Source organism: Macaca mulatta, chromosome 5 (assembly GCF_049350105.2).
Source record: "Macaca mulatta isolate MMU2019108-1 chromosome 5, T2T-MMU8v2.0, whole genome shotgun sequence".
Lineage (NCBI taxonomy): Eukaryota > Metazoa > Chordata > Mammalia > Primates > Cercopithecidae > Macaca > Macaca mulatta.
Genome location: NC_133410.1, coordinates 147,208,738 through 147,222,288, shown reverse-complemented (window position 1 = coordinate 147,222,288; position 13,551 = coordinate 147,208,738). Strand labels below are relative to the sequence as shown.

Here is a 13,551-nt window from a genome sequence, read left to right as displayed (position 1 = left end):
TAGTCATGTCCTGACCTTGAATGAAGTCTTTGTAATGAACTGAATTCCCTCCTTTTACCTCTAAAACAATCTCAAGGTCCATTCATGAAGAGCAGAGTCCTCATTGTTCCAAGTCCCACAAATGATATGATGTTTTTTTAAATGGCCAGCAAACAGCTGGAAACTTCTTAGGAGCCCTTGGTGGTCCTGTGGCCTTTCCTTTAGCTAGATTCTCATGAGGTAGAGAGGATCTGGGTTGTATCTACTAACTGAACTTATGCTAAAGTTACTTCAGAGGTATACCTAGGTGTGGTCCACAGCTAACTACTTGGAATTGCAACTCTTATTCATTAAGGCAAGAACCAGAAATCAAACTCTCTTGATGATACTTGGTGGAAAGTCAATTCACCCAGGAAAACTCAGGGACAAACCAGCTACTCTCAGATTAAGGAAGTGGAGAAGAAACTACAAAGCTTCCATAGCATAGGCTATGGAAGTTTTCAAGTATCTCATATTGCACCAGAGTCTGTAAGATGATTGGAACAACCATCCATACATAGGCATAAAACAATATTCTTTTGAATATGCCACAAAGTACTTTGGTTTCAATATTTGAGAGGCAGTTAATGTGATCAGGAAGATGATGTGTTTCAGGATGTTTACTTATTGCAAACACACATTTAAATCAACATTCCCACCCAGGATTCACTGTGTACATGGGTTCAGGTGCATTTTGCTTATGGTGTTTGAAAGTTAATCAAAAATTACATTGTCAAAAAGAGGTGAAATTCCATACATTTGTACTATCCATTTCAAGACCTGCTTCTAACACAGAATAAGCATTTGTGAGCTCTTTTAGTGTGGTAGAAATATAATTATAGTCCAGAATTCTGCACTTTTATTCTGAAAGAAAAATATCCTAAGCTCTGCTAGTTGAAAATAACTTTTTGTATAGTTCCATGTGTCAGAGCTTCTTCAATTACACAGCTGTGGCAGATTATACCTTAGTTCCCCAGAGAGGCTGTACAGGTTTTGCTGTACAAACAGACTTGCCACGGAGATTGGAATTACCCTGCCTTTTGAGATTTATAGCATATTACTCAATTTTAAGAAATATAAGCAATTTTCAAATATTTTAAATATTTACTATTTCACATGTAATTAATAACTTAGTACCTCGGCCTTAATTAAATTACAGCTTCTAGTATCATTTTATATTGAAGGCTTTGGTATCTTTATGCATTAATGGCATAAGCTAGGGTGCAAAATTCTTGAATTTTATAGTAGCAAATTATAGCTAGCTTGCTTTATGCCTGGAGATATGTTTCAGTTTTCTTTACTTACATAATTCATGCATTTCTTATTGACCCACTTTATAGTCTTGTCCTTTTAGGTTGCAGAGTTATAATTAAGGATTACTTGGAGGTCAGATTCTTTGTTCTTTTGCCTATCTGTCTGGCTGTTACTTTGTTTGAAGAATACAACGTTCTCATCATTCCTAGTCTTACCAAGTATGTAATTCAGTCTTTGTCTTTGGAAGCCCCATTGCTGTTTTCTGTTAACCTCTAGGATCATTTGGCAGTGGCATGGAGAATATAAAGCACTCTTCCAAGTGTGACCCATCTTCTAGCAGGGAGACTCACAATCTAAACTCCATGACAGACTGTTTGCGACCTTAAAACAGAATCAAAATAGCCTTTGTTTACCTGCATTTGGAAATATATTTTGGACTGTGCGTACAATATGCTTATTGCCCCAAACACACAATTTGGACAGAGTCTTGCATTCCTCTTCCCTCCTCTTCCAGAATTTTAAATTTATATAAAAGTTGTAGTGGCTACATATTCATTTGGAAATCTGCCAGTCAAAAATCATTCACATCTGTGTTTCATGAGTGCTGGACCAAGCTAGGATGGACAGATATTATCTTCATCATTTCAAGTTCTGAATTTTATATGCAGGTTACAGATAAAGTCATAAGGACAAATAATGCTAATCCATCATTACCACTGATAGTCCACAGCATTTTCTATTGCATAGAATTAAGTTTCAGGTTATGTACTTACTATAAATAAGAAGAGGATAAGAGCTAACATTTACATGGCATTTCCCAAACATTAATTAATTCAACAGCAAAATAAATATTATATCTTGTGACGGAAAGCTGCCTAAATTTTATAACTAAATTATTTATTACTTGGGAAATGTTTTAGTTGTATGGCAATCGGATAAGCAGAAAAAAAGAGACTGCAACACAAGGTGTTCTTATTGTTCATGCATGCACTGAGATAATTTGATGGGCCTAACTGTTCATAGGGAATACACCTGGTAGTTTAACTTACTCTAGTGTTAGTTACACAGCAAGTAGGCACACGATGACTAGCTTATAGTACTGTTTAAATAAGTTGCAAATAACAAGTCAAGAAAACTATAAATAAAGCATTAGTTAGAGGTAAACAAATTAGAAGTGTGGATGAATCTGAGAGCAGGGATTTGCTGAGAAAGGATAAATGATAAGAGCATTTGTTTCCCAGGGCAGCTGTATCAAATTCCCACAAACTCAGTGGACTCAAACAATACAGATTTATCATCTTACTGTTCTGGAGGTCAGAAGTCTGAAATGGGTCTCACTGGGACAAAATCAAGGTATTGGCTTGACTATATTCTTTTCTGGAGGTTCTAGGGAAAAAATGTGATTTTTTTTTACCCCAGTTTCGAAGGCTGCCTGTGTTCTTCCATTTCTGGCTCCCTTCCATTTTCAAAGTCAGCAAAGGCTGTTCAAGTCTCACCTTGTATCACTGTAACATTGACTCTTCGGCCTCCCTCTTTCAAGTTTAAGGGCCTTTTCATTACATTGAGCCTACCTGGATAAATCCAAGATACTACCCCTATTTTAAGGTTAGCTGGTTAGCAACCTAATTCCACAAGCAACCTTAATTCCCTTTGATAGGTACCCTAACATATTTAGTTTCCAGGATTAGAACATAGACATCTTTGGAAGACCCTTATTCTGCCTATCACAGGAAGGTAATATGATACAGTGATGTAATATAGCAGAGTGTCCACCTCGTAAAGTCAGGACTGGCTCTAACTTGATAAATGTAAGGACCACCTTGATCCAAGCCACAGCTCATGCCTCTGGAGTTTCTACTCTAATACAGCTAGAGAGAATTAACCAAGTCAGAAACCTGAACATCATCCTCAAAGCCTCTCCTTCCCATCATCTACATCTGATTTTGTTATCAAGATCTGTTAATTTTGCCTCTTAAATATCTCCTAAAATTCTTCCCTTTGTTGCATTTCTTACTTTATCTTGTTAGCTCAGGTTCTCATCAACTTTCACCAGAACAATTGCATTTATCTCCCAGCAGGTGTTTGTGTTTAAAGTCTGAAGTTAGCCCATCTCTATTTCCCACATAAGCATCAGGGTGGGCTTTCTAAAACACAAGGCTGTTTAGGTCATTCTCCTTTAGTAATCACGTAACGGCTCCCCATCCTTCATAGGAGAGACTCTCATCTTGAGAGAATAACAATCTTTCTAAAAAGGCATTTTGAACTACTCAAATGTAAATTTTCACTCACCTAGCCCAAGTTTCTAAGATGTTGCTTTAGGGATCATACCCCTTCCCCCTCATTGATCAACCATTTGAATACCATTGTGTAAGTATCTGGTACACAAATAAGCACAACTATTAGATACAGAGTGATTTTTTTTTTCTCTCCATGGTCCCTTAATGCTTTGTTCTGTGGGGCTAGTTTTCTCTCTGCTCTTGATGAAAACTCCATCATACCACTGACCTTTGTAATTAATCTTAGGTAATACAAAGTCATAGGATCATCAAATATATATAGCTGGGGAGAGTTACACAAGGAGAAACCCAAGCATGATATTCAAAACCCTGTCTTCCTCACCACCTACATAAAATATGTTCATCAAAAGCCTTCAGTTATGCCTCTTAGACATCTCTTGGATTTGTCTAGTTTCATATTACAGGTAAAATGTCCAACTGCGCTCAGATTACAGCTATTCTCCTTCTCCTAACTAAGGCTGAATGGTGGAAAGCTTGCAGTTGGGGATGTGGATGTGGTCAGCCTTTTCATTTTGGACAAGTTCTTCTCTCAAGTTGAAAAGTGTAGTGGAGGAGGTGATATGTGGACTGGAAATATCCTACTTGACTGGTACATTCAAAAGTTGATTTCACACTCTCAGGACATGGCTGAAGTCAAAAGCCGCCTTCTTGGGTGCTGAAATTGTGGTTCTCTTTAGAAATCTCAACACTGGGGAGTGCTCATCTACATTTCCCTTGATGCAGGTGATATACTTTTCTCTGACTCTAGGAATGCTCTATTTAAGTATCGTTGTGCTGAGGCCTGTTTGCCCCTATGCACCCTGTAATAAAGCAGTTCACATGTAGCCCAAATCTAGTTATGGCAAACACTCTTGCATGCTTTGTGTCAACCAAAGTTGGGAGTCAGGCAACTGAAATATGCTCCCCCCCCTTCCTTCCTCCTGCTTGGAAGAGCTAGCCAGTCCCACTCTGCTTTTTTAATTTTCCCTGTGGGAATCAGACTTCAATCCACTGCATCACTCCAATAGCAAGGACAGCTACCAAGCTCTCGGTTGAAGCTCTCTCATTAGGGTCAAGGTAAGAGGTGAACAAATCCTTTCCCTTGGAGCTGGTGTTTCTCACAGTAGACTAACCTATGAGTAGCTTTCTCTAAAGTCCCCACAAATTCTCTCCACAACTGCTGTCTAAACTCTTATATTCGTCACATGTGTGAGAGGTTTGAGTCTCTAATTAAGTACTCTTTTTAGTTTTTACTTGGTGTGATGGTTAGTTTTATGAGTTAACTTGTCCGGGCTACAGGTGCCCAGATATTTGGTCAAACTTTCTAGGTGTTTCTGTGCAGGTGTTTTGGATGAGATCAGCACTGAAAACAATAGGCGGAGGAAAGCAGATTGCCCTCCCTAATGTGGGTTCATCCAGTCAGTGGAAGGTCTGAATAGAACAAAAACACCAACCCTTCCCTGTGTGAGACAGAATTCCTCCTGCCTTGCTTCCTTTGAAACTGGGACATCAGCTTTTTCTTGCCTTTAGACTCAAACTGAAACATTAGCTCTGCTTGGATCTTGAGCCTGCCGACTCTCGGACAGGCGCTCCACCTTCAGCTGTCCTGCATCTCCAGCTTGCTGGCTCTGTCTCTATCCACACACATAGCCTATTGGTTCTGTTTTCCTGAAGAACCCTGACTAATATACTTGGTGATCTATTTTGCAACTCATTTTGGTTTCTAATGCTTGTTGCCATATATTCACAGTCAAATTTCCACTTAAACATCCTGCTACACATCTCACATGTAATGAAAAATGTATCTAATTGAGTGTGTTGTGCATGTGGACAGTATAGATGAAGAAAAAAGAAAAAAAACCCTTTCTTTCTAAATCTACACTGTCAAATACAGTAGTCATGAGTCATGTTGGCTATCTAAATTTAAATTTAAAACAAATGAAATTTAAAAAAATTGAGTTCCTCTGTGGCACAAGACACATTTCAAATTCTCAATAGGTGCATGTGGCTAGTGGCTACCGTATTGCACAGTACACACATGTTGTCCATGGGCCAGTTCAGGTTCCTGATTTCACCACACAAAGGAATTTGAGAGTGAGTCCAAATAAAAGTAGACAGTGGAGGCCGGGTGTGGTGACTCACACCTGTAATCCCAGCATTTTGGGAGGCTGAGGCGGGTGGATCACCTGAGGCCAGGAGTTTGAGACCAGTCTGACCAACATGGAGAAACCCCATCTCTACTAAAAATACAAAAATTAGCCAGGCGTGGTGGTACATGCCTGTAATCTCAGCTACTCAGGAGGCTGAGGCAGGAGAATCGATTGAACCCAGGAGGCAGAGGTTGCGGTGAGCTGAGATCGCACCATTGCACTATAGCCTGGGCAAAAAGAGTGAAACTCCATCTCAAAATAATAATAATAATAATAATAATAATAATAATAAATAGATAAAGGAGTTTATTGGAAAGTAAAAGTACACTCTGACAGCTGATCAGAGTAGGCTGCTCAAAAGTAAGACAGCACCTATTGATGCTGGGGAAACTCCCTTTATGTGAGTCTTACATGATTTTCATGAAGGGGTGGGAATGGGCATTGTTGCAATGCATGTTGTGGGTACTCTTCTGGACACATACGCACTATTGCTGCCATGCTAGTACATATATTGCATGCCTCCTTAGCATCTTAATTCTCTACACAGCAGTGTTTTAACTATCATAATGAGCATAGATCAGCCCAAAGACACTGTTCATGGGCTTCTGTGCTTGCAAAAATTTGGGCACTTTCTCCCTTTCTCTTTTACCAGCTTGTGGCAGGATGTTCTAACCATGAACCCAGGATGTGGTTTGTGCACTGTTGGGTGGTTTGTTCCTCTTTAAGAGAGGCTGCGACCACCTTATCTAACCCACCTCAGATATAGAAGATTTCCCTCATTGCAAAATGTTTTATTTGGCAGCGTTACACTAGATACGTCCAAGTGCATTAGAGAGTACACCAGGTCTTTCCTTCTTCTGACCAAATCATCATTATTCTCTAGCTTACATCTTCATCTAGGCATACAGCCACTTTTTAAACTTCACCTAGATTGCTTCCTCTCTCGGAAATGGTCTTTCTTCGTTTTTCTTCTTCTTGCTCAACTTCTTATTTCACTGAAGTGTCCTTTATGCTGTGGAAATTTCCTTATTTCCAGGAAGAATGATATAGTTACCTTTGCTCTTCTAATGCACTGTCTATTCTTCTGTGGTTGTGCTTATTTATTATTACATTAAATTTGTACAGTTCATGTCTTTTCCTGGGTATTCACTGGGTTCTGAACTTCTTCAAGATGGGGACTGTTGCTGACGTGTACATCTCCTGCCACAGTATCTGGCCTGAAGAAGATGCTCATCATGTTCTTAAATGACTTAGCCAGTGGCGAAGACCCCCATTGGATTAAAAACCACCATAGGATGCATCTACTTCTGGATCAACCGGGAATTTGTTTGTAATACAATTTCCCCTAAGGTCCATGATTATTCCATTATATTCTCCTATATTATTTAATTCTTGACATGGTGTTAGGAGTTGAATTGTGTATTCTCAAAATTCATATGTTAAAGCTCTAACTTCCAGTACCTCAGACTGACTGTATTTGGAGAGTCTTTAAAAAGATGATTAACTTAAAATAGGGCCATTAGGGTGGACCCCAAATCCAATCTAACTGGTGTACTTACAAAAAAAGGACATCTGGATACACAGAGAGATGCCAGGGATACACGTGCAGAGGGAAAAACCACGTGAAAACACTGCAAGGGGTGGTCAAGGAGAGAGGCCACAGAAGAAGCCACCCTGCTGCTCCCTGGACACGGCCCTCCAGCCTCCAGGACTGTGGGAAAATACATTTCTGCTCTATAAGCCACCCAGCTTTTGATATTTTGTTATGGTATTCCTAGAAAACTATATACATAGGAATATATCTGATACAGTCAAGCAATTTTTCAAAGTATTACTATGTATATTAAGATAACATATTTTAAAAATAGAATAATTTTATAAAATTTTAGTACTCAGGAAAATTATTTAACAAAACTGTTCTTGTATTTTTTGTGATCTGATGTCATATGTTACAAAGAACATCAACTCTTCCTGGATCTTGGGCCTCCTGACTTTTGGATAGGAACTGTATAACTCATATGTACACATTTCTATATTCAACACTATAACTGGTATCTACTGCACATGTAAACAATGCCCTTGGTGGTATTAGGTGAATGTTGTACTGAGTATACATATTTTTCCTTTCTTTTTTAACAGAACTGGAGAAAGGTGAAAAATGTTGGGTTCCTGTGATAGGATTATCTAAATAGTCCCAGTATTTGTATATACCCAATGTCCAAGCTCCCCAGATTGCCTTAAGATAAACTAAATTTTAGAAAATTTTTTTGGTTAACTATTTCTTCTGTTTATTGGCAATGTGTATTTTATTTGTGGTAATTAACCGCGTAGTGTACTTTGTCCATCTTTCTTTTTTTAATTTTTAATTTTATTTTACTTTAGATTCTGGGATATATGTTTGTTTAACAAAAAAAAAAAAAAAAAAGCAAATTCAAAAGACATGTTTTTACTTCTGAAAACCTATAGGTATAACTGATTTTACTCAGGCTAGTCATTCTGATGATTACTCTAACTTCTAGTGAGAAAGTGTTGGGATCTTTTCTAAAATTGTGATCCTTATTTTCTACTAACTGATGCAGAAATAGCCACTGTTAGGAAGAGTTCTTTGGCTATTTAATTCAGTTGCATATAGAAGGGCTTCTAAAAGTCCCAGAAATCAGTCACAATAGTTTTCCATCTTGGGAAAAGCTCACATTTGCTTTATAATAACGTGCAGAGGCTATCATATTGGGACACAAACCTGAATTCTCTAGTTCTCATCTTTTGATAATAAAGAGCTATATTGAGTTCATTCACTCTGTAGGCTTGCCATTCTATGAGTCTACATGATTGAATTTTCTGTTCCATTGATCTGGTGAGGAAAGATGCTGGTAGGAATCTGGCATAATCACCAAAAGACCGTCCTAAAATTTATATTTTATTACCGTCTTTTTCTATGTCTGGTAACCACCAAATGGTCATCCTAAAGAATGCTCGCTTTCTATACATTTTTATTCACAGTGGAGAAATATATGGACTGAGTGAGGTGTGTGTTTACAAACATATATATATATATATATATATATATATATATATACTTGTGTGTGTGTATATATATAATTGCATGTGTATTTATTTTTAGAGGCATGTATCATAGAACACATAACTTATAGTTTATATACTACAGACTCAAACTCATGTAAAGAAGGAGTTGCTTTACATTTGAGTTCATTATCGTATTCCATCCTCACAGACACTTTATGAAGTAGATACTAGTAATATCTAAGTAATATTCTGGATCCAAGGTCACTATAAAATCAGGCTGACTGCAATTAAAACAATTCTCTATGACTTAGCCCAACAAAGGTTAATACTCACCCACAAATGTTAATGCAGAATTTCTAGTTGGACAGCTTGACTCCAAGGGGCTAGACCTGGGCCCCTTCCATTAAGTGACTTTACCCTTTCTAAAATTTTCACTTCCAGATGCATGGACTAAAGAGAGTGGGTTTGGGAAATTTCTTGGAATATTTTAGGCGTATGGTGTGAATGAGGCTTCTGTCACTTCTGGCTGCATTCCAGGGCTTGCTGTCAGTCATATGGCCAACTCAGCTGCAAGGGAGCCTGGGAAGTAGAGAGACACACACTGTTGTAGGCACACTCTAATAGTTCCTGGGCCCCTCATGCAGTCAGTAAGTAGAAAAACCCCAGAGACTACAAAACCAACGTTAGAAAACATGTCTGGCAAATTACTTTGAAATCCTGTAGGTGTTTTAGGACAATTCAAGAATGTTTCCAAACTTCTTCATGGAACTTTTTGTTTATCAATTTGTAGATCTTAAGGTATTTCATATAAATTTTATATATATATATATATATATATATATATAATGTATATTTTTGTTTTGAGATGGAATTTCACCCTTCACCAAGGCTGGAGTGCAATGGTGCAATCTCGGCTCACTGCAACCTCCTCCTCCTGATTTCAAGCGATTCTCCTGCCTCAGACTCCCTAGTAGCTAGGATTACAGGTGCGTGCCACCAGGCCTGGCTAATTTTTGCATTTTTAGTAGAGACGGGATTTCACTACATTAGCCAGGCTGGTCTCAAACTCCTGACCTCAGGTGATCCACCTGCCTCGGTCTCCCAAAGTGCTGGGATTACAGGCGTGAGCCACTGTGCTAGGCCAGCATTTCATAATTTTACTGAGACAGCAATAATCAAAAAACAAATGTAACCTTGGCTGGCAAAATCTTCAAGGGTCCCCACTCTTGAAATTGAGAACAACCTTTAATAATGAAGTCAAGAGTTAATTGTGCTTTTACAAGATGAAGGTTAACTGATGAGGATAAATGAGCTATGAATGTATTTATTGGTGCTCAAAGCAATATTGGTATCACCATGAAATTTTTTGGTAAGAAATTCAAGGAAGTTGTTTATTTGCTATACTAATGCAGGGACTAACAACTGTAATACTCCTGCTGAGTATGTCACTGACTAGACCACAAATACCTGACACTAGATTTCATGCTTTATTTATTTATTTGTTTTTGATAGGGTCTCGCTCTGTTGCCCAGGCTGGAGTGCAGTGGCACAATCATAGGTCGCTGCAATCTCAAACTCTTGGGCTCAAATCGTCTCTCCTCCCCAACCTCAGCCTCCCTAGTGGCTAGGACTACAGGTGTCTTCCATCACGCCCAACTAAGTTTTTGGGTTTTTTTGTAGAGACAGGGTTTCACTATGTTGCCCAGGCTGGTCTCAAACTCCTGGCCTCAAGCAATCAACTCCCAAAGGGTTACGATTATAAGTGTGAGCCACTGGGCCTGGTCTAGGTTTCATACTTTAAATATTGCCTTTATTTTCCTAGTGAATACCATGTACTTTCAATTATTGCACTTGTTACTGGTAATTTACAGAGGACCATTACATTTCACATTACTAGTAACTTGAAAAATTATCAGATTTATAGCAAGTAAAGCATATCATATCTGTCCCAATTGGTGGTTGTGGCCTAGTAGAAGTGACTGGGTTTTGTTGTTGGTGGTGTTGCTATTTGGTTTTATTTTTGTGGGAGGTTTTCTGGTAAAAACTAGAAATCCTGCTAGACAAATTCTGAAAGAGCTGCAACTCTTGACTATGGTATTTATTAATCTCGGCCTTATTATTTTTGCTGTGTAATTTTGGGCAAATTATTCTAACTCTGCAAGTCTCAATTTCTTCATCTATAAATTGAGGATGAAAATATTGACCTTTTCTGGAAAGGTTCCTGTAAGATAATACAGTTAAAGGACTTAGTATGGTTGACTGACATATTGTTCCTCCAAATGTTAACTCTAATAGTAATAAAAACAATCTTTGTGTTATTACTATTATCTTGGTCCCAATTTATTTTTCTTTAAAATGAAGACAATAATATCTGCACTGCCATGAGAAGTAAAACAGTTATATATAAAATGTGTGATATGCAATAGTCAATCAATTGAAATTGTTTCACTATCCCTTTCTAGCCAAAACAGAACCCAGATTTCTCTCTACATTCGGTTACAGGACCTTTAGACTCATTAATAGTCCTTTGGATTCTGAATTTTAAAGACTATTTTTGTAAATTTTCAGTGTCGAATGAGAGATACTTGGTGTTTAGTATTTCTTTGATCAATTTCCACAACTTTATCCATTTGTGAGTTATTGAGTTGGTTGTATATGTTATAAACCACTCAAATTGTGAATATATGGATTATCTAGAAGGCAACATAGACTCTTCATGTGTTTACATGGAGTTAGGTTTAGCTGACCTAAAGCCATGACTTCTCTAATTCTAGAGATAGATTTGCTTCTTGTTTTTTGTTGCTTGTACATAGATCTATTATCTGTTTTGACAGCCATATATACAAATATGTTCTGATTTATCAAGAATCTTAGATTTTCTCTAAGCTATATTCGGATTTAGCATTCATGTTATGCTACCCTGGGTAATGGCCATGGCCATTGCCCAGGGATATAATTAATAAGCATTCAATCATTTGACAACAGTATTAGACACCCAAGTCAGCAGACTATCAACTCCAGCAAGTCACAGGACTACAGGCATTGACAGTTCCTATATCAATGTTAAATCTTCGAAAAGAAGATTTAACTAATGATTTGAAGTAAAGAAAATAAGTAATTCCTTTGGGAAAATGTCTTCAGACCTTCTGAATTTAAATATAGTTAATGCAATAGTAAACTGATTTTTCCTTCAGAATCGGTGGTGTTTTCTAGTGAACTGTTGGTTTTGCAGCACTAGATTAAATTGAAATCCTCAACTGTACTGAAGAAAGAAGTAGGGGATCTGAGTAAGTTCAGCTGCATCTCTACTTTATTCTTGGGGTAGAGACTGCTCTTGAAAGAAATTCCTGCTGCCTTGACAATTTCCCTTTCTCTTTTGGATTATGGAAATCACTACTACAGTAGACTTGTTATTCTTGTTCTGCATTGCAGTCTTTCTCCCCATCTGTGTTTCTTTCTTAATTAGGATTATCTGCCATCTCTCACTACTAAAAGTTAGGTAAAAGTCATGATTCTCCAGGCTTCTAAGCAGCAACATGATCAGTAAGACCAGCTTCTGGCAGGAAAATGAAATTGTTTTTAATGTTAAACAAGGTAACTGCGGGATTCCACCTGCAGCCCAAGTATCACTGGGAACTGATAAAAGATGAAGTCAGGATATTACTCTCTGATCAAATGGATTGCCTTTCAACATAGCTTTTTAAAAAGAATCTCATCCCAAAAGCCACACAGCTGTAAGCCCAAGATGTAGTAAGAAATGAGCCGCTTATAGGAATTGGAGATTAGCTAGAGCCTCATTAGGGATCCAGGCAGGGTAAGCCACAGAGAGGCAGCTGTATTTTTCTGCGGATGGGCCTGAACCTTGGAACGGATGCATTTTGGGGAAATGCAATTTTATTTTGGGCCACATTTGCCTAAGGAATAAAATGTTCCAAGAGACTCCAAATACCATTTCAGGGAATTTTAATGTACTAACCTAAATTAGCTAACTTATTGGGAAAGAGGCTCTGTTCGTATTTACTGAGATGTCCAGCCTCAACTCTCAGAAGTGTCTGGAGGAGATGTGTATTACTGTAGTGAACTGGGAAGTTGTGGGAGGCTGGAGAATGGGGGCAATCTGGGGAAGATTATATCATGGTTCATCTCTCTCAGATGAGGCTGATGCTTACTCTTCTTAAATTGCTACCGTGCAGGAATCAGCACGGTTGTGCCCTTGTAAAGTGAATGAAGACATGCAGAAGTATTAATCTTCAAAGGGCTTTCATTTTCTCAACATAAAGACTACCTTTCCTAGGCTAAAATTGTGGTCTCTTAACCACACGAAGACCCGTGCTTTCCTTAGTAAAGCCTGTATTTAAGGAATGTTGACAAAGGTTAATGTCATGTGCTTATGTGTGTTTATTTTGCAAAACATCAATTTAAATATATAGAGCAGTAATATCTGTCCTAAGCAGTATGCACATAGCCCTCAGGAAAGTCGTTTTGCAACCCTAAAAGAACATTCCTTCTATGGATCAATAACACACTTGGAGAGATGATTTCGATTCAATTCATTTTCTTGCCTTTGGTTCCTTCTTTTCCAATGTGGTTCAAATGTACCGCAGCAGTGTTGTTGATTACACACACACCACACACACACCGACACCCACATCCACACACACTCAGAGTCAGTGAGAAAGTCTATGGGTAATTTTGACCTACAGTGCACTTCTTTCTTTCCCTGCAAAAGTTGCCAGGTGATCATACACAGCAGGAAAACATTAGAATATGTAAATCGTAGAGAAAATACACAGGGTAATCATTAACCTCAGGCAAGCAGCAGGCCTGTC

General features: G+C 38.2%; 2 long non-coding RNA genes and 1 other non-coding gene across 4 annotated transcripts in view; 1 reads left to right on the top strand and 2 right to left on the bottom strand.

Annotated features, from left to right (window-relative positions):
- LOC106998501 (uncharacterized) overlaps window positions 1-13,551 on the top strand; it is an 88,499-nt gene that overhangs the window by 36,803 nt on the left and 38,145 nt on the right. The window lies entirely within an intron of this gene.
- Window positions 1-13,551, bottom strand: part of LOC114678401 (uncharacterized) — a 280,951-nt gene that overhangs the window by 242,005 nt on the left and 25,395 nt on the right. Inside the window, exon 2 of the long non-coding RNA XR_003729799.2 lies at window positions 9,056-9,301. This is a non-coding gene — a long non-coding RNA (uncharacterized LOC114678401). The remainder of the gene's footprint in view (window positions 1-9,055; window positions 9,302-13,551) is intronic.
- On the bottom strand, window positions 10,748-10,809 carry LOC114678547 (U7 small nuclear RNA). The gene has a single exon (XR_003729982.1). It is a non-coding gene; the product is annotated as a U7 small nuclear RNA (small nuclear RNA).